This window comes from Schistocerca cancellata, chromosome 7 (genome assembly GCF_023864275.1).
Source record: "Schistocerca cancellata isolate TAMUIC-IGC-003103 chromosome 7, iqSchCanc2.1, whole genome shotgun sequence".
Classification (NCBI taxonomy): domain Eukaryota; kingdom Metazoa; phylum Arthropoda; class Insecta; order Orthoptera; family Acrididae; genus Schistocerca; species Schistocerca cancellata.
In genome coordinates this window covers 133,237,659-133,263,831 of record NC_064632.1, presented here as the reverse complement: position 1 = coordinate 133,263,831, position 26,173 = coordinate 133,237,659, and positions in this window count along the sequence as shown.

Here is a 26,173-nt window from a genome sequence, read left to right as displayed (position 1 = left end):
GCTACAGTCTGGAACCGATCGACCGCTACGGTCGCAGGTTCGAATCCTGCCTCGGGCATGGATGTGTGTGACGGCCTTAGGTTAGTTAGGTTTAAGTAGTTCTAACTTCTAGGGGACTGATGACCTCAGAAGTTAGATCCCATAGTGCTCAGAGCAATTTGAACCATTTGTGAACCACGTGTGGGATGGTGGGGAAAGGGGGGGGCGGGGGGGGGGGGTTCGTCACTCGCTTCGCGTAGCAATTTGTTTTTAAACGAAGGTGCACTTTCTAAGGGCATTTTGACATTCAGTAAGTAATGCAACACGGTGCTATCGGCAAATTTCGGTTGGAGAAATGCAGAATCTGTTGTGGGACGTTGTGGAATATTCCCACTTGAGCCTCTATAGTTTCATGAAGTTCCGTAAGGTGGCGGAGATGTATGTAGCCTTCAAAATGGCGTCTGTTACCGAGGTGCGCTCCAAACAGAGAGCTGTCATTGAGTTTCTTTTGAAGGAAAACTAGAGAATCGCAAATATCCATAGGCGCTTGCAGAATGTCTATGGAGACAAGGCAGAGAACAAAAGCACGGTGAGTCGTTGGGCGAGGCGTCTGTAATCATCGCAACAAGGTCGCGCAAACCTGTCCGACTCCCACCCTGGAGGCCGGCCGCGAAAAACTGTGACTGCACTGTTGGAACGTGCGGACACACTTATTGGAGGTGATCAACGGATCATAATCAGACACCTCTCTACTTAACGGAAAGTCCACACACACTCGCCAACCACAGGTGCGTGCCCCCTGTGTTCTTCGCCGCCGAACAGAATACCATAAAGAGCAACGAAGGACTATCTGCGTGGAACTGCTTGCGCGTTACGAGGCTGATGGTAACAACTTTTTGTCGAACATTGCCACGGACGATGAAACATGAGTTCATCGCTTCATCTGGAAACAAAACGGCAATCCATGGAGTGGCGCCGCACCACCGCTCTTCCGAAGAAAAGGGTCAAAGCTTCCTCTCAGCCGGTAAGGTCATGGTGACGGTCTTCTGGAACTCTGAAGGGATATTCTGCTTGATGTGCTTTCTCATTGGACAACGATCATCTCTGTTGTGCTGGTCTCAGCCTCAGCGTACTCGTCGCCACAAAAATGCAAACGAACTTCCATGAAAACGTAAGGCCTCTGACAAGTCTGCGCATCCGAGAGGATCTTGTAAAACTTGTTGTTACTCAACCACCCTACAGTCCGGATCTCGCATCTTCCGACTCCCATCTGTTTGGCCCAATGAAGGATGCACTCCGCAGGAAGCAGTAGGTGGATGATGGGGAGGTCATTGGTGCAGCAGGGCGTTTGTGCCAACATCGACCAGTAAAGCAGTACCGTGAGGGCAAACAGGCCTCCCAGTCACACTGAATGGCAATTATGTTGAAAAACAGGGTTTTGTAGCCATAAGAGTTTGAATATTATGGTGTTTGGAATTCAGGCTGGCAATCGCTCGGTCGAATCTCGTTTCGTTCATTATTTTTTGCGCTTTTTCCGTTCAGTTCGAATATCAAGGCAATTCAAATATAAAATTAATCACATACATGTTAATGAACACATATAATTGTCGTTTTTTAAAAAATGCACATGCTTTTATTTATAATTACATATCGTACACAAAATACAGTTTTCATTGCAGATATAAACTCTTAACTACTGATCTTTATAAAATATTCTTAATCAAGATCGTTTGACTTTTAAAAAAATAATTACAAAATAATGCTTCACGGAAAAGCTCGTATAAGATGCACCTTGGTTTAAAAATTTGATTGTGTGATGAATCGAACTCAGACCACCCTCCTACCCCCCTGCTCCCCGCTACGCCTTCCCCTCACCCCATGTGTACCACAGGGCCATACTGCTTCTCGGAAAAAAAGAAAGATCTTACGTTAGCGTATTAAAGATAATCGGAAAACTTCAGTCGACTTTCTCGAAAGTTTCTCAGGGTTGCAGCGAACGGCTTCGTTTGACTGTTATTCAAGTTCTGAACTTCGTGCACCGTAAATATATATATAAAAAAATGCAAAGCCCTGATTTCTGTGTGGTTGCCTTGTTAGATTGAAAGGTTCTGTATTCTTCCATTTGAGTCATGGTGTAAAGCACTCTAACACAGAAATTTTGCAAAAACAGACATAATGCCTAATAGGATTGCCGGAATCAGTGATTTTACAATGTAACTTTTAATCCGTCTTGACTGCAAAATGTTTATTCATATGACCGGTTTCGGTTCCTTTAGAACCATCTTCAGATCTGATATTTCGGTTACAGCATATGTGAAGCAGCATGTGAAAGATGCTGTATTTGGACGGGTTACTCCTGTAACCGAAATATCAGATCTGAAGACGGTTCTAAAGGAACCGAAACGGGTCATATGAATAAACATTTTGCAATCAAGACGGATTAAAAACACATAGTCTAACACAGAAAAAAACGACGCACCTTGAAAGAATTATCCAAGTGGGACGGAAATCGGTAGATGCGATGTAGATGTACAGACAAACAAATGATTACAGTTTCAGAAAAATATAATGCTTTATTAAAGAGGAAAAATTTCACAAATTGAGGAAGTCAGTAACGCTTAGGTCCACTTCTGGCCCTTATGCAGGTAATTATTTGGCTGGACTGTTGTACGTCCTCCTGACAAGGGAACCTCCCCATCGCACCCCCCTCAGATTTAGTTATACGTTGGCACAGTGGATAGGCCTTGAAAAACTGAACTCAGATCAATCGAGAAAACAGGAAGAAGTTGTGTGGAACTGTGAAAAAATAAGCAAAATATACAAACTGAGTAGTCCATGACCAAGATATGCAACATCAAGGAGAGTGTGAACTCAGGAGCTTCGTGGTCCCGTGGTTAGCGTGAGCAGCTGCGGAACGAGAGATCCTTGATTCAAGTCTTCCCTCGAGTGAAAAGTTAAATTTTTTATTTTCAGAAAATTATCAAAGTTCAGGCACTCAAACATAATCAACTTCAGTCTCCAAAATTCCAGGACATGCTCAGATGTGCTTGAACATGCGCAGGATTTGACGGTCTACACACGGAAAAATTTGAAAACGTTAAAAACACGTTTTGACAGAGCACAGGGAAAACTGTGCGACTGTGAAACTGTTGTATTCATTTGTTGCAGTTTATGTGACAAACTCTTATGTTTTCATCACTTTTTTGGGAGTGATTATCACATCCACGAGAAAACCTAAATCGGCCAAGTTAGAAGAATCTTTTTACCCATTCGCCAAGTGTACAAGTTAGGTGGGTCGACAGCATATTCCTGTAATGTGACGCACATGGCGTCACCATTGTCGTATAGAATTTATCAGACGTGTTTTCCTGTGGAGGAATCAGTTGACCTATGACCTTGCGATCAAATGTTTTCGATTTCCACTGGAGAGGCATGTCCTTTCGTCTACTAATCGCACGGTTTTGCGGTGCGGTCGCAAAACACAGACACTAAACTTATTACAGTGAACAGAGACGTCATTGAACGAACGGACAGATCATAACTTTGCGAAAATAAATAATGTAAACTTTTCATTGGAGGGAAGACTTGAACCCAGGACCGCTCGTCCCGCAGCTGCTCTTGCTAACCACGGGACCAAGGCGCTCCTGAGCTCACACTATCCTTGATGTTGCCTATCTCTCGCATGGACTACTAAGTTTGTATATTTTGCTTATTTTTTTCATAGTTCCACACAACTTCTTCCTGTTTTCTCGATTGATCTGTGGTCAGTTTTTCAAGGCCTATCCACTGTGCCAACTTATAACTAATGGGGGGTGCGATGGGGAGGTTCCCTTGTGAGAAATATCGTGCCATATTATCTGCAACTGGCACATTACAACGCAAAAATTCCAAGCTGGTTGGAGGGCCACGCCCAAGTGCTCGAAACGTTCTGAACTGGAGAGTGATCAGGCGACCTTTCAGGCCAAGGGAGGGTCTGGCAAGTGCGAAGAAAAGCAGTAGCAGCTCTCACCGTGTGCAGGCATCATGTTGAAAAGTAGACCCAAGATGGCTTGCCATGAAGATCAAGAAAACGCTGCGTAGAATGTCTTCGGCGTACCGCTGTATTGTAAGGGTGCGGTGAACGACAACCATAGGGTTTCTGCTATGGAACGGTGCCACCTCACACCATCACTCCTTGTTGTCACTCCGAATGGAGAGCGACAGTCAGGTTGGTACCTCATCGCTGTCTGGGGCGTCTCCATGCAATTCTTCGGCCTGGAATCTCGTTGACTGTAATAGAATTGTGTTCAGTGATGAGTCCCGCTTCGAACTGAGCCCTGATGGCCAGAGAAGACGTGTCTGGACACGCTCCAGGTTCAAAAAGGTTCAAATGGCTCTTAGCACTATGGGACTTAACATCAGAGGTCATCAGTCCCCTTAGAACTACGTAAACCTAACTAATCTACGGACGTCACACACATCTAAGGCCAAGGCAGGATTCGAACCTGCGACCACAGCAGCCGCGTGGTTCCGGACTGTAGCGCCTAGAACCGCTCCGCCACAGCGGCCGGCGACGCCCCAGGCAGCGCTGGGATACCAACCTGACCTATGCCCTCCGTACAGCCTCACAAAGAGGAGCGATGATCTGGGCTGCCAGTTCTTTTCATAGCAGGACCTATATGGTTGTCATCCGCTTCACCTTCACTGCACAGCAGTACGTCGACGATATTCTACTTTCTAGTTTGTTGTTCTTCATATGTTTCAGCAAGATAATAACCAATCGCACTCGGCCATAGTTTCTGCTTCTTGTCTTCGTGCTTGCCGTATCCTCCCTTGGCAGCAAGGTCGCCTGCTCTGTCCCCAGTTGAGAACGGTTGGAGTATTATGGGCAGGGGCTTCCGACAAGCTTGCGATGTTGGCCATGTAACGTGCCAATTTGACAGAATTTGGTACGGCATGCTTTAGAAGGACAACCAACAACTCCATCAATCAATTGAAGAGCCAAGTAACCACATGCATAAGAGGTGGCTCAGTTTGTGAAGGTTTTCTCCTTGAATAAATCAGCCAATTTCTTTGAAACTATAATCATGTGTTTGTCTGTTCATGTAGATAATATCTACCGATTTCCGTGGCATTCCGATAATACTTTCGTGGCGCGTCTTTTTCTGTCTTAGACTGAACAATAATGCATATCTAGATACACTAATGGGCATTAAAATTGCTACACCACGAAGATGATGTGCTACAGACGTGAAATTTAACCGACAGGAAGAAGATGCTGTGATATGCAAATGATTAGCTTTTCAGAGCATTCACACAAGGTTGGCGCCGGTGGCGACACCTACAACGTGCTGACATGAGGAAAGTTTCTAACCGATTTCTCATACACAAACAGCAGTTGACCGGCGTTGCCTGGCGAAACGTTGTTGTGATGCCTCGTGTATGGAGGAGAAATGCGTACCATCACGTTTCCGACTTTGATAAAGTTCGGATTGTAGCCTATCGCGATTGCGGTTTATCGTATCGCGACATTGCTGCTCGCGTTGGTCGAGATCCAATGACTGTTAGCAGAATAAGGAATCGGTGGGTTCAGGAGGGCAATACGGAACGCAGTGCTGGATCCCAACGGCCTCGTATCACTAGCATTCGAGATGACAGGCATGTTATCCGCATGGGTGTAACGGATCGTGTAGCCACGTGTCGATCCCTGAGTCAACAGATGGGGACGTTTGCAAGACAGCAACCATCTGAACGAATAGTTCGACGACGTTTTCAGCAGCATGGACTATCAGCTCGGTTACCCTTGACGCTGCATCACAGACAGGAGAGCCTGCGATGGTGTATTCAACGACGAAACTGGGTGCACGAATGGCAAAACGTCATTTTTTCGGATGAATCCAGATTCTGTTTACAATATCATGATGGTAGCATCCGTATTTGGCGACATCGTGGTGAACGCACATTGGAAGCGTGTATTCGTCATTTCCATACTGGCGTATCACCCGGCGTCATGGTATGGGGTGACATTGGTTACACGTCTCTGTCACCTGTTGTTCGCATTGACGGCACTTTGAACAGTGGACGTTACATTTCAGATGTGTTACGATCCGTGGCTGTACCCTTCATTCGATCCCTGCGAAACCCTACATTTCAGCAGGATAATGCACGACCACATGTTGCAGGTCCTGTACGGGGCTTTCTGGATACAGAAAATGTTCGACTGCTGCCCTGGCCAGCACATTCTCAAGATCTCACCCCAATTGAAAATGTCTGGTCAATGGTGGCCGAGCAACTGGCTCGCCACAATACGCCAGTCATTACTCTTGATAAACTGTGGTATCGCGTTGAAGCTGCATGGGCAGCTGTACCTGTACACGCCATCCAAGCTCTGTTTGACTCAATGCCCAGGCGTATCAAGGCCGTTATTACGGCCAGAGGTGGTTGTTCTGGGTACTGATTTCTCAGGGTCTATGCACCCAAATTGCGTGAAAATGTAATCACTTGTCAGTTCTAGTATAATTTATTTTTTGCAACCAATACCCGTTTATCATTTGCATTTCTTCTTGGTGTAGCAATTTTAATGGCCAGTAGTGTAGATTTTGATAGTATGAGCCTTACTGCCGTACGGCACATCTGCGGAAAGTAACGGAAACTTCGGTTCAGTTCTTGTAATTTCTTCAGCTGGAATGAAAAAAGGAGGATGATTCACTTCGAAGTTCGACAGCAGATGGGATCAATCTTCAGCGTTAGACACTGAAAACCAGGTGGGCAAAGCCGGGGACCGACTCTGGATGTTGGTCTGACGCAATACGGTGGTCACATATCAGCAACAGGGCAAGGATGCGACCGCACGTTGTGTACAGCGGGCAGCTACAGCCGGGGATGCGAGGCGGAAGGAAGCGGCCGCGATACGACGCGAGCCCGCAGCGGCCGCAGCCGCAGCCGCGCACGATACCGGCCGCCGCTTCCTCCCTGCTCACGTCCACATCCTCACCCCGCCTCTTCTCCTCATCCTCCTGCGGTCATCTGTTTTCCCTTCATCTTCTTCTTCCGCTTGCCCCCTTCTCACCTCTCTCCGTTCCCTGCGGTTTGCATCAACAGTCTTCGATATTCACCACATAGTTCCCGCGATAGAGAAAAGGATGAACTAAGTACACATGGAAAACAACGAAAAGCGAACAGTTTAACGTAGGGTACCGTCGACGTTGAAGTCATTAGGGAAGTAGCATATTCTCAGATCTGGGAAGCGTGGAGCAGGAAATCGGTAGTCTACTTCTCAAATGAACTTTTTCTCATTGTTGTAGCCCTCAGTCCGAAGACTGATTTGATGCAGCTCTCTATGCTACTGTAACCTACATCTTTCTGAAACTGCCGGCCGGTGTGGCCTAGCGGTTCTAGGCGCTTCAGTCTGGAACCGCGCGTCCGCTACGGTCGCAGGGTCGAATTCTGCCTCGAGCATGGATGTGTGTGATGTCCTTAGGTTAGTTAGGTTTATGTAGTTCTAAGTTCTAGGGGACTGATGACCTGCGATGTGTATTCAACACATGGTCTCTCTCTGTGGTTTTTATCCCCACACACTTCCCTCCAGTACTAAGTTCCTCATCTCTTGCTGCCTCAGAGTATGTGTCGTCTACCGATCGTTTCTTCTAGTCGTTGCGCCGCAAATTTCTTTTCTCCCCAATTCTCTTCAGTACCTCCCCATCAGTTACGTGTCCGCAGCTCGTGGTCTCGCGGTAGCGTTCTCACTTCACGCGCACGGGGTCCCGGGTTCGATTCACGGCGGTGTCAGGGATTTTCCCTGCCTCGAGATGACTGAGTGTTGTTGTGTTGTCATCATCATCATTCATCCCCATTACGGTCGGAGGAAGGCAATGGCAAACCGCTTCCGCTAGGACCTTGCCTAGTCGGCGGTGCGAGTCTCCCGCATCGTTCCCTACGCTCCTCGGTGTATGGGACCTCTTCATCATCATCATTAGTTATGTGAACTACTCATCTAATCTTCAGCATTCTTCTGTAAAAGCACATTTCAAAACGTTTCTATTCTCGTCTAAACTGTTTGTCGTCCATATTTCACTTCCATATATGGCTACACTCCATACCAATATTTTCAGAAAAAACTTCCTAACACTTCAATCTATATTCGATTTTAACAAATTTCACTTCTTCAGAAACGCTTTTCTTGCCATTGCCGGTCTACATATAATATCCTCTCTACTTCGTACATCATCAGTTATTTTGCTGCCCAAAGAACAAAACTCATCTATTACCCTAAATTCTCGTTTCGTAATCTGATTCCCTTAGCATCAAGTCATTTAATTCGACTACATTCCATTATCCTCGTTTTGCTTTTGTTCAGATGTTCACCTTATATTTTCCTTTCAAGACACTGTCCATTCCATTCTGCTGCTCTTCCAAGTCCTTTGGTGTCTCTGACAGAATTACAATGTCATCGGCAAACCTGAAACTCCTTATTTCTTTCTCCTAGGCAAACTTTAATTCCTACTGCATATTATTCCTTTACCGCCCGGTTTTCAGGCTGAATGACATATGGGACTGGCTACAACCTTGCCGGCCGGGGTGGCCGAGCGGTTCTAGCCGCTACAGTCTGGAACCGCGCGACCGCTACGGTCGCAGGTTCGAATCCTGCTTCGGGCATGGGTGTAGTGATGTCCTTATGTTAGTTAGGTTTAAGTAGTTCTACGTTCTAGGGGACTGATGACCTCAGAAGTCCCATAGTGCTCATGACCCATTCATGACCCTCGAATCTTATAACTGCCTTGTGGCATCTGCAAAGTCGTAAACAGCCTTTCGCTACCTGTATTTTACCTGATACCTTGAGAATTTCGAAGAGAGTGTTCCAGGCATGATTGTCAAAAGCTTTTTCTAAGTCTACAAATGCTGTAAACGTAGGATTGATTTTCCTTAGTCTACCTTCTAAGATAAGTTATAGCGTCAGTATTGCCTCACATGTTCCTACATTTCTCAGGAATCTCGACTGATCTTCCTCGAGGTCGACTTCTACCAGTTTTTCATTTTTTATGTAAAGAATTCGTATTATTAATTTGTAACTGTGACCTGCTAAAGTGATAGTTCGGTAATATTCACACCTGTCAGTACTTGCTTTGTTTGGAACTGGAATTAGTACATTCTTTTTAAAGTTCGAGGCATTTCGCCTGTCTCATGCACCTTGCACACCAGATGGAAGAGTTTTGTCATGGCTGTCTCTCCCACGGTTATCAATAGATCTGACTGAATGTCAGGTGCCCTGTTTCGACTTAGGTGCTTCGGTGCTCTGCCAAATTCTTCTCGCAGTATCGTATCTCCCATCACATCTTCATCTTCGTTCTTTTTTATTTCATTACTAGTGCCTTCAAGATTACCTTCCTTTTGTAGACGCTCTATACGCTTTCCACCTTTCAGCTTTCCCTTCTATGCTTAGGACTAGTTGACCATCTTAATGCTCATACAACTGCTTCTCCTTCGCCCAAAGACTTCTTTAATTTTCCTGCAGGCGGCGTTTATCTTTCCCCTAAGGAAACATGCTTCTAAATCCTACATTTTTCCTCTAGCCATTCCTGCTTAGCCATTTTGTACTTCCTGTCAATCCTATCTTTTAGACACTTTATTCCCTTTCGCCTGCTTCGTTTCCGTCATTTTGAACACCTTTTTAGGACGATCAGTTAATCACTAGATCGATTGATAGTACGTCTCACAACGTTGCATCACTAAACTGATGTATTTTATGGAGACAGAAGCACTTGCAAGATATCACCGCCGACAGACAAGTTTGCGCGAAAATTCGGGCTATAATTCTCACGGTACGCGATAATGACCTTCTGAGTGTACAACTTTTAAGCTCCGTTGTTTGTCACTCGCTCCGCCGCAGCCGCCTATGTTCAAGTGCCTGGTACTGTAGAGTGGGGTAACAATCAGCTCTCTCCTATTCGCGGGATGTTGACGGTGAGGAAAGTTTAGGGTGGGGGGGGCAAGGGGGGGGGGGGAGTACAACTCGTCTGCGGAACGTGTTTTGTAATCTTGTTCGACAACACGCGAAAACAGTACCTAATATTTCAACCTCACGTATACATACACTGATCAGTCAGAACATTGGCCGGCCGTTGTGGCCGTGCGGTTCTAGGCGCTTCTGTCTCACACCGCGAGACCGCTACGGTCGCAGGTTCGAATCCTGCCTCGGGCATGGATGTGTGTGATGTCCTTAGGTTAGTTAGGTTTAAGTAGTTCTAAGTTCTAGGGGACTGATGACCACAGATGTTAAGTCCCATAGTGCTCAGAGCCATTTGAACCAAGTCAGAACATTATGACCACCTACGTAATAACCGCTGTGTCCACCTATGGCACGAATAACAGCGGCGACCCGTTGTGGCATGGAAGCAATGAGGCCTTGCTACGTAGGGAGTTGGCACCACATCTGCACACACCAGTCACCCAATCCCATTAAACTCCGGGGAGTGGGCGATGAGCTCTGACGCCAAGTTCAATTACATCCCAAATGTGTTCGATTTGATTCATATCTTGCGATTTGGGAGGCCAGCACATCAATTCGAACCCGTCACAGTTCCTTGAACCCTTCCAATAACACTCCTGGCCTTGTGACATCTTGTTGAAAAATGCCACTGCCGTCGTGAAACAAGACTGTCGTGAAGGGATATAGGTGATCTGCAACCACTGTACGAAACTTCCTGGCCGTCATCGCGCCATGCACGAGCTCCAATGGACCTATAGATGCCCACGAGAATGGTCCCTATAGCATAATGGAGTAGCTGTCAGCTTGTCTCTGTCCTGCAGTACAGCTGTCAAGGAGCTGTTCCCTGGAAGACGACGGATTTGCACCGTCCCATTGGCATTGTGAAGAAGGTATCGGGATTCATCAGACCATGCAACGCTCTGCCACTGCGCCAATGTCCAGTGCCGATGGTCACGTGCCCATTTCAGTCTAGATGCCGATGTCGTGGTGTCAACAATGGTACGTGCATGAGTCGTCGGCTGCGGAGGTCCATTGTTAGGAGCGTTCGGTGCACTGTGCTTTCTCACACACTTGTACTCTGGCCAGCATTAAAGTCTGATGTTAGTTCCACCAGAGTTTGCTGCCGTCCTGCTTTACTAACCTGCGCATCCTACGACGTCCGACGTCTCTCATGAGGGGTGGCGGGCCAACTTCAAGACGTCTGGATATGGTTTCTCCTTGGTTCCGCCACATGTTGAAGAAGTTTACCACAGCACTCCTCGAACACCCGACGATTCATGTCTTACCCATTCTACACATCGACAACACGTTCACTGATACTACATGATACAAATCAACTGACTAGCATACATCCCTCGTCAGGGGACACTGTTATCGCCTGTACTGGTTTATATTGATAGTAGGTCATAATTTTCTGGCTGGTCAGTGTATACTCAGTACTACGTCTCAAAATCAAGATGAATAAACCCAAGGACATAAGGAATTATTAGAAAAGTGTAACTTGTTGGGTTTGGTTTTTTATTATGAACTAAACTGAATCGAACTAGTTTCCCATTTTTTGACTTCGTGGTGCTTGCGTTGTAATCTGAAGAGGTTAAGTAGTGTGCTTACGTATCACTGCACGATAAAAAAAGCCGACAGAAGAATCTGGAACACTATAACTGCATTTTAATTAACTTTTACCAAATAATTAGGAAACATAAAAGTGTGAACTAAATAAGCTATCCTGTGAAATTCTGTATTACGGATTGCAGTGAACATTCTACAATGCGTGACGTCACAGTACGTAACTTGCAGCTCCAACACTCAAAACTAATAATCTTACATAAATACAATCTTACATAAATAATCTTACATAAAGTTACAAAACTTATTTGTGAAAGAATAACTATCCAAAATGCTTTTGTCAAAATGCCTTGTGAATTTACGTGTGCAGATTGAACAAAGAAAAATCCAAACTTTAAATGATCCACACGCAACTGTATCACTCCACTGTAATGTAATCTGGCTTGAACTATACCTAAGTTAAACCTTGTATTAAAATGCAATGCCTAACTACGGATGACTTTGTGGTTTCCTAACTTGAGTTACGTTGCTGCTAACAAATGTTTATGTCTTATCTGTACTCCGGTACTGCTCGAATGTGATGAGTATTACAATACGGCGCAGCAACAAATCAGCTAAAGGAAAGAAAGGCCTTGCGCAACTGCAGTGCAAGAACTTGCAGCTATGCTAAGCAGACTACGCTTTAATTTTGACTGTGTTTCGCTGAGTGCAATGCGGCGAAGCAACTGCAAAAAACAAAACCTTCGCGAGGAGACGGTGAAAGATATTGCATTTAATGAATTACTGAAATGGACTAACATTTAAGAAAGTATATTGCGAATTCTGAAAGTCATTCCTCGACAGTTACTGTCATCTCCACAAAATTACTTTTTATTAAAAATATCACTCTGCCACGAAATTAATTACTCAAATTTTGAAGAAGTCTATGACTTCAGAGAGCAGGCCATGTGAATAGATAATTTTAATTGATCTCGACTTGATGAAACTAAGTGATTCAAACCTGTAACGAGAAATCGCCGAAAATTTACCTATCATAAATTCATTATAAACTACGCAATGCAGCAGCAACATTACGTGAAAATCTTCCCAATTCTGAAATCAGTCTTTCATGAGGAGATGGTGAAAGATATTGCATTTATTGAATTACTGATAACGAGACTAACTTTTAAAATCTGTATTGTGAATACTGACAGTCATTCCTTGATAATTACAATCATCTTTACAAAAATTGCTTATTATTAAAAATATGACTCTACCATGAAATTAATTACTGAAACGTTGAAGGAATGGCGAAGCTATAACCTCTAAGTGCAAGGCATGTGAATAGATAATTTTACTTGCCTCCATGTGATCCATCAACTGACCCAAACCAATAAGGAGAAATCACCGAAAATTTACCTTTCACAAATTCATCATAAATTACGCACGAGCAAGCAATGCAGCAACAGTACTACGTGAAAATCTTCTCACTTCTCAAATCAACCTTTACCAAATCATATTACCAAAATTCAACGTACTCTACGTCTTTATCTGTGTGCGCTGTTAGCAATTTACATAGCGCTTAGTAACATGACCAATACCCGATTTACTTACTTCTCATAGAATGCTGCAGGCAACGACAGTTCTACTAGCAGCCAAAGATCACATTGCTTATACTCAGAACCTCTTTGGTGTAACGTATCGACGATTTATAATTTCAGTCCAAAAATATCCAGAGTAAATACATGACGTTAGACACATCGAATGAAAATAGAGCTCACATCACATTCAATGAATAGCAAAAATAAGCTATTAAATTTATGAAAGGAGTTAATGATTTTTGATTTACAATTCAATCGTGCCAGTCATGTTGAAGAATGAATTGACACCGTCTCTGTAATAGTGTCAGGAGTCCAAAGAAAATAGCTACTATGCTACTTCCGAAATCAGACACACATTCATTTAATAAATTTACCCTGCCTTTGTGAATCAGAACATGAAAGTATTCAAGGTAAAGAAATCTTTGGCACCTACCTACAAGTTGGATACGCGCACTTTGAGGCAATGAACAAAGCACAATCGTGTGTTGGTTGTCCGACATTATGAATACAAACATTTTACTCACTCCGTCGTACGGTACTTTGTGCCCGAATACTAAGCGACTACAATGGGAAGGAGAGAGAGAAAAACAACCGGCGTGCGCCAAGTTTAAATCTATACACTCCGAAGGTTATAACAGCATATTATCAGAATTCTGGGGGGGAATTTTCACGTGGATCGATTTCTGGGACTGATATCTTGCTAGTAAGCTTTTATTCTCCTTGAAATATAAGGTCAAGTCGGTGTTGTTTCCTTGCCAATGGATTGGAAACGTGGCTTCGGTTCATAAATACGCTGCCTAATAAAAATAAAAAAAAGACTGAAGCACCCAGAAGACCTGATCGGATGTCAGGTACCAGTAACTGCGTACACTTCCTCACCATCGTTGGATATTTAAATTATTAGAGTTGTAATGCCTTGTGACAGGTAGAAGGGCCACCACAGACATTAGTTTTGCTCCTTTTTAATGTTGTTACCAGGCCTAGTAGCGTGTATAAGGGATGTGAACAATGTCAGATGTTGAGTGATAACTGTGAAGGATACTGAGTTGCTGCGTACTAGTGTGAGACAGCGTTATCAGCATTTGACACAGTCAGAAGGGGCGTTCAATAGGTAATGCAACACTTCTTTTCTAGAAGCAGGTTGGTTTTATTCAGGATTCCAATACATTATAGTATTCCCCACTCTTTTAGCTATAAAAATTTATTGTTCAACACAATCTCTGTGTAATACTATGGCCTAATGCCACCTTACTGGGAGGGCCCGTATGCCCACACGATACCAGTCTACTGGGCGACGCCGCAGCCAACGTCTTGCTGCATCAATAACTTCCCTATCACCCACGTACTGCATGGCGCGGTGTGCATCCTCCTTTGGGCCAAACACAGGGAAGGTGCGAGATCCGTGCTGCAGGATGTATGAGGAAGAACAGTTCAATGAAATTTTGTGACCTCCTCCCGAATGTGCAGACTGTTGTGACGCCTTGTGTTGTCATGGAGAAGGACAAGTTCGTTTGCATTTTTCTGCCGATGAACGCACTGAAGCTGTTTCTTTAATTCCCAGACGGTGGCGCGATACACTTCAGAGGTGGTCGTTGTCCTGCCTACTATGTAGGGAAAACAGGCAGAAACTTCAAAACCCGTTTTCAAGAACATGTAAATGCTTTCAGGCTCAACCACTTTGAAAAATCAGTCATTGCACAACATATGTTGGAAACTAAACACGTCTTCAACAATCTAGAAAACAATTTTGTAGTATTACATAATGAAGCCAATGGTAAGACCATAAATCTATTAGAACAACTGGAGATATACCTCCACAAAGTCGAAAAACTAGATTCGATGTTAAATGAACGAACAGGTTTCTCAAGCCACAGCTATTTCAGTAATTTTGAAGATCTGTTCTTAAGTTATTTCCTGCATATGTCAATTGTTTAATAATTATATCTTTAGCACTATACAAAGCCGGCCAGAGTGGCCGAGCGGTTCTAGGCGCTACAGTCTGGAGCCGCACGACCGCTACGGTCGCAGGTTCGAATCCTGCCTCGGGCATGGATGTGTGTGATGTCCTTAGGTTAGTTAGGTTTAAATAGTTCTAAGTTCTAGGGGACTGATGACCTCAGATGTTAAGTCCCATAGTGCTCAGAGCCGTTTGAACCACTATACAAAATTCATCTTTGACCACACCATGTACAAAAACATATGTGAAATGTTTACAAACATGTGTTTGCGAATGTGCCTCTTGAATGAAGTGATATGCTTGGAAACGTTGGAGGAAAAACTTATGCTGTTACTAAAACGTTAAAAACGCTTTTATTGGGTGTTTGGTAAGTTTACCCTATTCATCTTTTCCACTGTTTCGCACGTATTTTCCGCGTCTGAATTACACGAAATTCATAACCTAACATCAAACATTTTCGTGACAAACATATGAATTACATCTCATTCAAGAGAACAAATAAAGCATGTATTAAGACGAATTACACCCGAAGATGGACCCATAGGGTCCGGAATGCATCGTGTACTGAATAAAACACGAAAAATTGTGACTGAAGGTTTTTTTTAATTCTTACCTCGAGTGTACTGAGTACAGTCTCGTTTGAAGCTGCAAAATATGGATAAAATTAAAAAGCAAACATTACTGTTGCAGCTGCGATAGTGTACTAAAAAAAAATGACATTAGTATTTACATCATTTGCAGACTAAACATTATAGCTATTACAAGTACTATATTTTTAGGTTGGGTAGTAGCTTCATGTATGTGTGCAAGAGCAATTGCTTATTTTCCCCTGGGCAGCTGCTCAGTTGTTATATGTGGACACTTGGACGTAAAACGATTAGTCAATGCTGACAGGTGTGGTGCATCTAGTGGTGCAATTACAACCATGCAGAAAAGACCATGTAGTTAATTTATGTTCCAAATTTGCAGGAAGACTGTACGACGCAGAGAAAAATCAACTAACACACTGAGTGTGTACGTATTAAGGTACCACGCACAAGAATATCTGTGCTTATAGCAGTTACATACTGGATGAACATCAATCGTTTCTACTAAGAAACTGCCGGCCGTTGTGGCCGAGCGGTTCTAGGCGCTTCAGTCTGGAACCAAGCGGCTGCTACGGTCGCAGATTCGAATCCTGCCTCGGGCATGGGTGTGTGTGATGTCTTTGGTTAGTTAAGTTTACGTAGTTCTAAGTCTAGGGGATTGATGACCTCAGATGTTAAGTCCCATAGCGCTTAGAGCCATTTGAACCATTTTTACAAATAAATTCGTCAGTGGAGTCACTGGTGATCACTTAGACTCTTTTTAAAATGACATTTATTAATAGTTAAGCTTTTTATGGATGTCACAACGGAAGCAGCCACTCGGGTAGCAAAGTACTTGTGGAGTGCACATGAGGGTTTTTTAGGCTAGGCGCTAGTTTGCGGTGCTCTAATGAACACTCGCCAGTCGATTCATAGCAAGGGAACTCAAACGTAATTCAGAATAAAGACGCTTCAACAGTCACAATTTTATCAGTAATCTGCCGAGGTATTCGTAATAAGTTCTCGAATTTACTGCCCTCCAGGAAAGTCCTAGCTCTCAAATTATACTTGGGACAGAGAGCTGGCTGAAATCCGAAGTGGAAAGCTCTCAGATATTTAGCGAGCCGTGGAACGTATGTCGAAAACACAGATTAGAGGCAATAGGAGGGGTAGTGTTCATTCCAGTTGACAAAAATATTGTCTCTATTGAGAACGAAGTTGTGCGTGACAGTGAAGTCATCTGGTAGTGTATAGTAGGTATACGTGAAACTAAGTTAATTGTTGGATGTTGTTACAGACCACCCGATTCCGCTGTGACAGTTCTTGAGTCATTCAAAGAAAGTCTACGGTCAACAGCACATAAATACCCAGATCAAAAATGGTTCAAATGGCTCTGAGCACTGTGGGACTTAGCATCTGAGGTCACCAGTCCCCTACAACTTAGAACTACTTAAATCTAACTAACGTAAGGACATGACACACATCTATGCCCGAGGCAGGATTCGAACCTGCGACCGTAGCCGTCGCGCGGTTCCAGACTGAAGCGCCTAGAACCGCTCGACCACACCGGCCAGCTGGAAGATTAACAGGATTAGTTTTAGCAAGTTCATCTATGTCTCTACTTGATCTGATAGTTATTTAAATGTCTGTATCATCAGCGAACAGTCAAACTTGGAATTTGGTGATGACACTGAATTTATTTTACATGAAAAGTGTTGTACAAAATTGTACAATGTGCTGTGTCATCTTAGATTTCGCATACGCTTCGCACAAAGCCATACGTTCAGCGAGCTAGTATATAGCATTTTTATTTAGTTATTTTCTCTTTTTGACAAGGTCTCCGCTGCACTGGCCTAATGTCCTTATGGGGATGAAATGTCTTGGTGGATCTGCGGTTCACCGGCCGCAGTGGTCTAGCGGTTCTAGGCGCTGAGTCCGGAACCGCGCTACTGCTACGGTCGCAGGTTCGAATCCTGCCTCGGGCATGGATGTGTGTGATGTCGGTAGGTTAGTTAGGTTTAAGTAGTTCTAGGTTCTAGGGGACTGATGACCACAGATGTTAAGTCTGTAAGTAGGCTGTTTATGTTTTCTTATTGGCAACGTTACGTAGCGCTCTGTATGAAAATCACTGGCTGTGCTGTGTGCAGTCTGTGGCTAGTTTGCATTGTCGTCTGCCATTGTAGTGTTGAACAGCTGGATGTAAACAGCGCGTAGCGCTGCGCAGTTGGAGGTGAGCCGCCAGTAGTGGTGGATGTGGGGAGAGAGATGGCGGAGTTTTGAAATTTGTATTACTGGATATCATGAACTGCTATATACATTATGACTTTTGAACACTATTAAGGTAAATACATTGTTTGTTCTCTATCAAAATCTTTCATTTGCTAACTATGCCTATCAGTGGTTAGTGCCTTCAATAGTTAGGATCTTTTATTTAGCTGGCAGTAGTGGCGCTCGCTGTATTGCAGTAGTTCGAGTAACGAAGATTTTTGTGAGATAAGTGATTCGTGAAAGGTATAGGTTAATGTTAGTCTGAGCCACTCTTTTGTAGGGATTATTGAAAGTCAGATTGCGTTGCGCTAAAAATATTGTGTGTCAGTTTAAGGACAGTCATGTATGATTGTTCAAAGAGGACGTTTCAAGTCCCATAGTGCTCAGAACCATTTGAACCATTTTTTGGATCTGCGGCTCCCAGCCTTTAACACTCATGTTTCCATCCATCGCAACAGCAATCTTTTTTGTCTAATTGTCAGTTTTAGAGCTTCACTTTGTGCTGATCACTGTTGGAAGTTTCTTTCTGTTCATAACGTATCACTCCGTATGAAATGTCTATGCTACGAGAATTGTGTTTTCCTTAGCGACCCATCGTCAAGGCCGCGGTTTCGTGCACGTGTCCCTGATTTTCCTCCTCGGAGACACAGGGAAGTCTGTGTGTTGAGCGTCAGATAGCCGATAACTCGCCGCAGGCTTCCGTTCAGCGAGCGGCTATCTTCCATATCATTTCTAGAACATCCTCATACGCTTTTTATCAGTATCGCTGTCGTCTAGAAACTATATAGTATCCGAGTCGAAATAACGTTCCTAGCTCTCTTCTTTTGTGTCAACGTATGGTCTCCATGTTTATGAATGCTGAATTCCAAGAAGCCTTCTCCCTTTAGTTATCTAGATAAGTAAAATATCTGCGGAGCCTTCAATCCACAAGCAGCTAGAAAAAAAACCCACATGATCATCCAGGGATGATGGCCGGAACATAGCCGATTCTTGTCGAATGTTTCAACAGTTTCGACTGTTATGACCCATTTTACCCTACGATACGAGATTCTGATTGTGGAGACTGTCAGTTATACATCAAGCCTAACACACAAGCGTTTCTGTATAAGTCTCTTCATTGGCTTTCAGGGTTAATACCCACTTTTACATTTCTGAACAGCATCGCTTTCGTGTCGGTGCGCCTATAAATTCAAACTGAGAGAAAGATGATCACGTGAGCGTTATATCTGGCAGCGATACTTATATTTCAATACTAAATTACCATATATGAATTGTATTTCATTCCACTTTAGTCCGATACATATTGAGAGTTTAATCTGAGACAGAAAAGCATTCATCATATATCTGAGTTGTTATTCTATGTTTTCCTCGCTCACCCCTCTGGTTGTCTGCTTGGAAGCTTTTTTGTCGTCTGCTGGAGTTTCTATATGTCTCTGGACTCGGGGTAAGTTTCTTTGAACATACAGACAGCTTCGCCAACTTTTGTGTGTTACAAAGGGTAACTTCTGAGTCAGACACCAGCGAGCGATGATCGTCGCTTTTGCTAAGTCAGCACAGATAGAATATGCATATTGACTGTGCGCCGGCATGGACTGTGGGTGAGAGGCGAACAGCCTCACAGAACTGGGAACCGTCAAACAGGTAACATCTATTGAAGCCGTTAATGTTGTAATTTTTTTTTAATTTTTTTGCCGGCCGCTGTGGTCTAGCGGTTCTAGGCGCGCAGTCCGGAACCGCGCGGCTGCTAGGGTCGCAGGTTCGAATCCTGCCTCGGGCGTGGATGTGTGTGATGTCCTTAGGTTAGTTAGGTTTAAGTAGTTCTAAGTTATAGGGGACTGATGACCACAGATGTTAAGTCCCATAGTGCTCAGAGCCATTTGAACCATTTTTTGTAATTTTTTGAATGTATAAGTTTAAGCTTAACTGTGTCCTTAATTCTTTTTAATGGGTATCAGTTATTATAGAATAGTTCGGGATATTTGGCATAGGCACGAATTGTGAATAATTTCACGATTTTTGGGACCTGTGGCAGTATTTTCTTTGTGCTCTATAGCCTTGTGACTGTGAGGAACGATGCTACGTGGATATATGAGTGTGACTAGATTGCTGGATAAATCGAGTAACTGATTTGGGCAGAGCGTATGGTTTTAACATTCGGTAGACATATTACTAAAAACGGCACTGCATTTTGTGCATATTTGAGTGAGTTTTTTTTTTTGTGCATAGTTGGTAGCCGTTTCCAAGAGTTTTGTTCCTGAGAATGTGCATCAATATTCTTTTTTAGCGACTGTACCAGTTCCCTTGTTAAGTAAATTATCGAATTTTATTGTTTGATTTCGTAACCTTTCTTGTCGTTAATTTTTGTCATACTTTATCGATTTTTCTTTGTAGTGGGTAGCCATGTGGTTATTATTGATTTTCGGTGGCTTCTACCTTTTGGAAGAATTACTCACAAGTCGTAGTTTCTGTTTATTGTTCTTAATTGCAATGTCTGGATTTTTTTGTAAATTTGGAAACAATATTTTGTTAGAGTATTCGACCATCGAGGCTAGTCTCTCTCTAACCCAGTTTGGGTCTTGTTTCCCTTATTAAATTATTGAACGACTTCTTTCCCTGTGATAAGCGGTTAGTTTGAAAGCTTGCGTGTGTAATCCACCTTTCCCAGGTACTCCCAATTTCAAATAACTGAGTTATTCATGTATGCTTTAGGGACCATTTTAACAACAATATTCAGTACCAACACTCCATTTCAGGTTAAGATTTTTCTGTTAAATAAACATTTGTTAATGTGCTTCAATTTTAAAGATTTAATTATAAAATACATGTATAGTAAAAGCCATTCCTAATGTTCAATAACTCACCCGCTATTTACCCAATTCCCTATGGTGGTTCTTTCAGGTCAGCTTAGCTTACACTTGTATGACTTTTTAGTATGTTGTTTTTGCGGTCTTCGGTCCAGAGACTGCTTTGATGCAACCCTCCATGCTACTCTATCCTGCGCAACCTTCTTTTAGATTATTTAACAGCATTTCCCAAGCTGATTCTCCTACAGAATTAATCAAGAATCATCATGGCAATCAAAATTTCATTAATGTTTCGTGAACTGAAGCCTATCCACTATTTGTTTTTATTTTCCGAGTAAACATTCAGGGTAATTAAGTGGTATGTAAATTCTGGTGGCGACCTGAGATATGTTCTGTAATAAAATTCCAATTTAAATTCTTATAATAATGTACCAGGCTACGTAACAGAATAATATTCCACAGCCAACCTAATGACATATTTAAACAGGTACGTTACAACATAAAACTGCCTAAGTAGTACTGATCATGTCTACCTATATCAATACAGCCATCATTTGCACACTGCTTCTCTGGAATTGCTTTAGAGACAGGTTAGCCGACTAATTTGACCCTTCGTTGGCTAACATCATAAACTGGAGCACGGACGTCTGTTCTTACCGTTATTTATGGTGATCTTCAATGAGGTACTCACTCGGCTGTACCGTATTTGATTCGCATCATATGCGGTATATCAGTTTGGAATACGTATACAAACATTTTAAGGATACCTGGAGTCAGAAGAAGCAATGATGGAAATAAAAGAAAGATTCAAGACTGGCATTAAAATTCAAGGTGAAATGATATCAATGATAAGATTTACCGATGGCATTGCCATTTTCAGGGGACGAATGCCCCTGAGAGCTACAAAACCATTAAGAATCGCTTCTCGGCTTTTGGCAAGATCGATGTGTACTTTTTTAATAGATAATGATTAAGGATAAGGGAAGGAACTTTGTTTAATTTCTATAATAATGAGTCAGGTCACCAACGACGGAGATCTTTTTACAGTTGTCAATACCTTTCACCCGCAATGAGACAGATTTCGATTCATTTATTTTACGATGATACCTGGTCCTGAGAACCAAAGGCATAGTCAACATGTAATACGATGAACCCTTATCTCTGTTGTAAACTTCACAAATCTGAAATGTCCGAAAAGCGATGACATCACGTGGGTAGAAATTATCTAGCCCTTTTACTTTATCGACTTTTGGTCCACGTACAAGAGCAACGGTGACCCAGCCGTTACCGTGTTCATTCGTATCCTTGTTAGAGAGAGTGAAGTTTAAAACCCATCGCAAAACACCGATGGCCCATGCAAGATGACTTGGGCGCCTATGTAGTTATTGGTAGTAATAGAAATGTTGTCCATTGCTTTAAAAACTGTAAGACTCGAACGCCGACTCCTCCGAAAATAACTCGGCAAATTAATCTGTCTCGATGCTGCTGCTTTTGGTTCTCAGGACCAGGAATCATCGTAAAATAAATGAATCGGAATCTGTCTCGGTGTGGGTGAAAGGTGTTGACAACTGTAATAAGGTCGCACTCGTTGGTGATCTGACTCATTATTATAGAAATTAAATAAAGTTCCCTTCCTTAACCTTAATCTTTATCTATTAAAAAAACTAAACCGTTGTATGAAATGAGCAGTCTAATGAGTAAAAATACAGACAGAGTAAATCGAAGAAAGACGAAAGTCATGAGAAATGGCAGAAATGAGAATAGCGAAAAACTTAACCTCAGGTCGCGAAGTAGATGAATTTAATGAATTTTGTATCGTAGGGAGCAAAATAATCCATGACGGACGGAGCAAGCAGGACATAAAAAGCAGTCTAGCACTGACAAAAAGGCCTTTTCTGTCTAAGAGAAATTTACTAGTATTAAACATAGGTCGTAATTTGAGGAAGAAATTTCTGAGAATGTACGTTTGGAGCATAGGGTTGTATGGTAGTGAAATATGGACCGGGGGGGGGGGGGGGCGGAACAGAAGAGAATCGAAGCATTTCGGATGTGGTGCTACAGAATAATGTTGAAAATTAGGTCGATTGATAAGGTAGTGAATGAGGAGACTCTTCGCAGAATCGGCGAGACAAGGAATATACCGGTACGGTAAACATTGACAAGAGGAAAGAACAGAATGATGGGAAGCTTAGGACATAAACTGTAGGGGAAGATAAAGAATGGAACTCGTCCAGAAAATAACTGAGGATGTAGGTAGCAGGTGCTACTCTTAAATGAAGGTTGGCACAGGAGAGGAATTTGTGGCGACCGTTTCAAACTAGTCAGAAGACAAGACGCAAAAAAAAAGTATCATACATGTATGGGTGGTAGTATACCGTAATTCAACTTGGAGCAATGTGATCAGGAAAAAAAAAACAAAAAAAAAAAAACAACGGACAAGAAATTTATTTGTGAATTATCTAAGTCGGATTGCGGAATGGGAGTTAGCGTAAGTGATTATTACAAAAAAAGAAAAAGATACTGACCTAAGAACACTCTTAATACGAGGGTAATCCCAAAAGTAAGGCCTCATTTTTTATATAAGCACAGAACTCTGTGTGGCAGCCGTTGAGAATGGAGCTCCTGTTGGATATTACCGCCAAGTGCGACTTGCGCGCAGTTATTCGGTTTTTGAACGCAAAGGGCACTCCGCCGATTGAAAACCATCTCCAATTGACGGAAGTGTATGGTGAGTCGTCCATGGATGTCAAAAATGTTCGTAAGTGGTGTAGAGAGTTTGCAGCTGGTCGGACCGAAACTCACGACGAACAAAGGAGCGGTAGACTGTCAATTTCTGAGCAGACAGTGTTGAAGGTTGAGAAAACCATGCGTGAAGATCGGCGTCTCACACTGGATGATCTCTACACGTTGGTTCCTGAGGTTTCCCGAAGCACCGCTCACAGAATTTTAATGGAAACATTGACCTAACGGAAGGTGTGCGCGAGATGGGTGCCACGCATGCTGACTGAGGGCCACATGCGGCAACGACTTGATGCTTCCCGGGCATTTCTTCACCGCTTCACAGCCGAACAGAACAACTTTCTGGACTCAATTGTCACGGGTGACGAAACCTGGGCATACCACTTTGCACCTGAGACCAAGCAACAATCACGCCAGGGGTGGCATCTTTCTTCGCCAAAGCCGCGGAAATTCAAAGAAACACAGTCTACCGGTAAAGTCATGACAACCGTAGTTTGGGATCGAAAAGGGGTATTGTTGGTCGACTTTATGCCCACTGGCACCACAAGTAACGCTGACAGGTACTGTTAGACTCTGAAAAAAATCAAAATGGCAATTCAGAACCGGAGAAGTGGAATGTTGAGCAAGGGCGTACACATTCTCCATGACAACGCTCGCCGACACATCGCTCGGCAAACCGTTGCTCTTCTGCAAGAGTTTCAAAATGGTTCAAATGGCTCTGAGCACTATGGGACTTAACAGCTATGGTCATCAGTCCCCTAGAATTTAGAACTACTTAAACCTAACTAACCTAAGGACAGCACACAACACCCAGCCATCACGAGGCAGAGAAAATCCCTGACCCCGCCGGGAACCGAACCCGGGAAACCGGGCGTGGGAAGCGAGAACGCTACCGCACGACCACGAGATGCGGGCTGCTAGAGTTTCAAAGGAACATAATCTTCCACCCTCCCTGTAGTCCTGACTTGGCGCCCAGTGACTATCACCTGTTCCCTAGGTTAAAAGAACACTTGGCCGGAAAGCGATTCAGCTCCTACGACGATGTGAAAGAAGAGGTTCATAACTTTCTGAACAGCATGACGGCGAGCTGGTACGACATGGGCATACAAAAACTGTCACAGCGTCTACAAAAAATGCATCGATAGAAAAGGTGATTATGTCGAAAAGTAGCCAAATGTTCGAGCTGTAAACTGATGTAAACCATAATAGAAATAAACAGGTCTATGTACTTTTATAAAAAAGGAGACCTTACTTTTGGGGTTGCCCTCGTTTTACACTGTAAGAAAAAAAAAATTAAAGAAAAGAAAGCACCACGAAGTAATTACCCAAATGGGACGCAATAGATGTAGGTGGTATACCAACCCGACCATCACGCGCCGTATGAACCGATAGTGAGGAGTGTTGGTTTGGGACGACATTTCTTTTCGAAGCTGGGGCCCTTGGTTTTCATCCGCGGCACCCTTGCAGCACAGCGGTACGTCGACGATGTTCTGCGCCCCGTTCTGTTGCCCTTCACGGCAAGCCATCCCGGGCTTACATTTCAGCAAGATAATGCCCGCCCGCACACGGTGTCTTCGTGCTTGCCAAACCATTCCTCTACCAGAAAGGTTGCAGGATCTCTCTCCAATTGAGCACGTTTGGGCAGGGTCCCCCAAACAGCTCTGTATTTTGGCGATCTAACACACCTATTGGACAGAATTTGGCTCGATATCCCCCAGAAGAACATCTAACAACTCTGTCATCCAAGGCCAAGCCGAATAACTGCTTGCATAAGGGCCGGAGGTGGGCCAACGAGTTACGGGATTGCTCAGTTTGAGAAGCTCTTTCTCTTGAATAAATCATCCAATTTATGAACTGCATTAATCTTTTTGTCTGTGTATGTAAGCACATCTACCGATTTCCATCCCATTACGATAAACTCGCTGGTATCAGAACTTCTATAAATTACGGGACAGTGATCCACAAGGATCCCTTTTAAGTTGTAGTAGACGAGTGAATACATCCTCCGTGGTGAATGTGACGTCACTAACTCCGTACAGAAAGGGGAGTTTGGCAGAAGGGCGAGTTCAGCTCTTCTCTTTTGGCGGTCATCAGCGAAAAATTTGATTATTACAAGGGTATATCTTTTATTTGCATACTCATACACCTTCGAGTACTTTTTACAATTGTTGTTTTGGTCAACTGGTGATAAGGTAAACTTTTTGTCTCGATGTCTAACTGAAATTTTTCCCATGTTTCTTTTATCCCAGTTTAAGGTATTAGTATTGTGCCATTGGATGAATCTTTTTGAGATATCCTATATGCTTCAGGAAAATGTAAATGGGATGGATCTTATGCACAGGAAACTGTGAAGAAGAGAGATTCTCTCTCTCTCTCTCTCTCTCTCTCTCTCTCACACACACACACACACACTCTCTTACACTATGGACCAGATAGTTACAAAGTTTTCCGACGTAAATATTCGGTTATTCGACTGGATAAATTTTGAGCAGCGCCAAGAACGCACTGAAACAACTAATGGAACAGCAGTATTTTGCTCGATACTTGCCAACTCGGCGGATCCGGCGTCTCCACTAACCACTTGATGTTACAGGAAGCCAGGAGCAGGCCAGAAATGTACTAAAAGTCATGTGTTGCTCGAGCACCGCAGAAACGTGGGCCCAAAATTACCTTGCCACAGCTTGGACCAGTCACTTCAAACGTCTTTGTACACCTGTGTTGGATATGGCCCAGCCCAGATAGAGAACTAT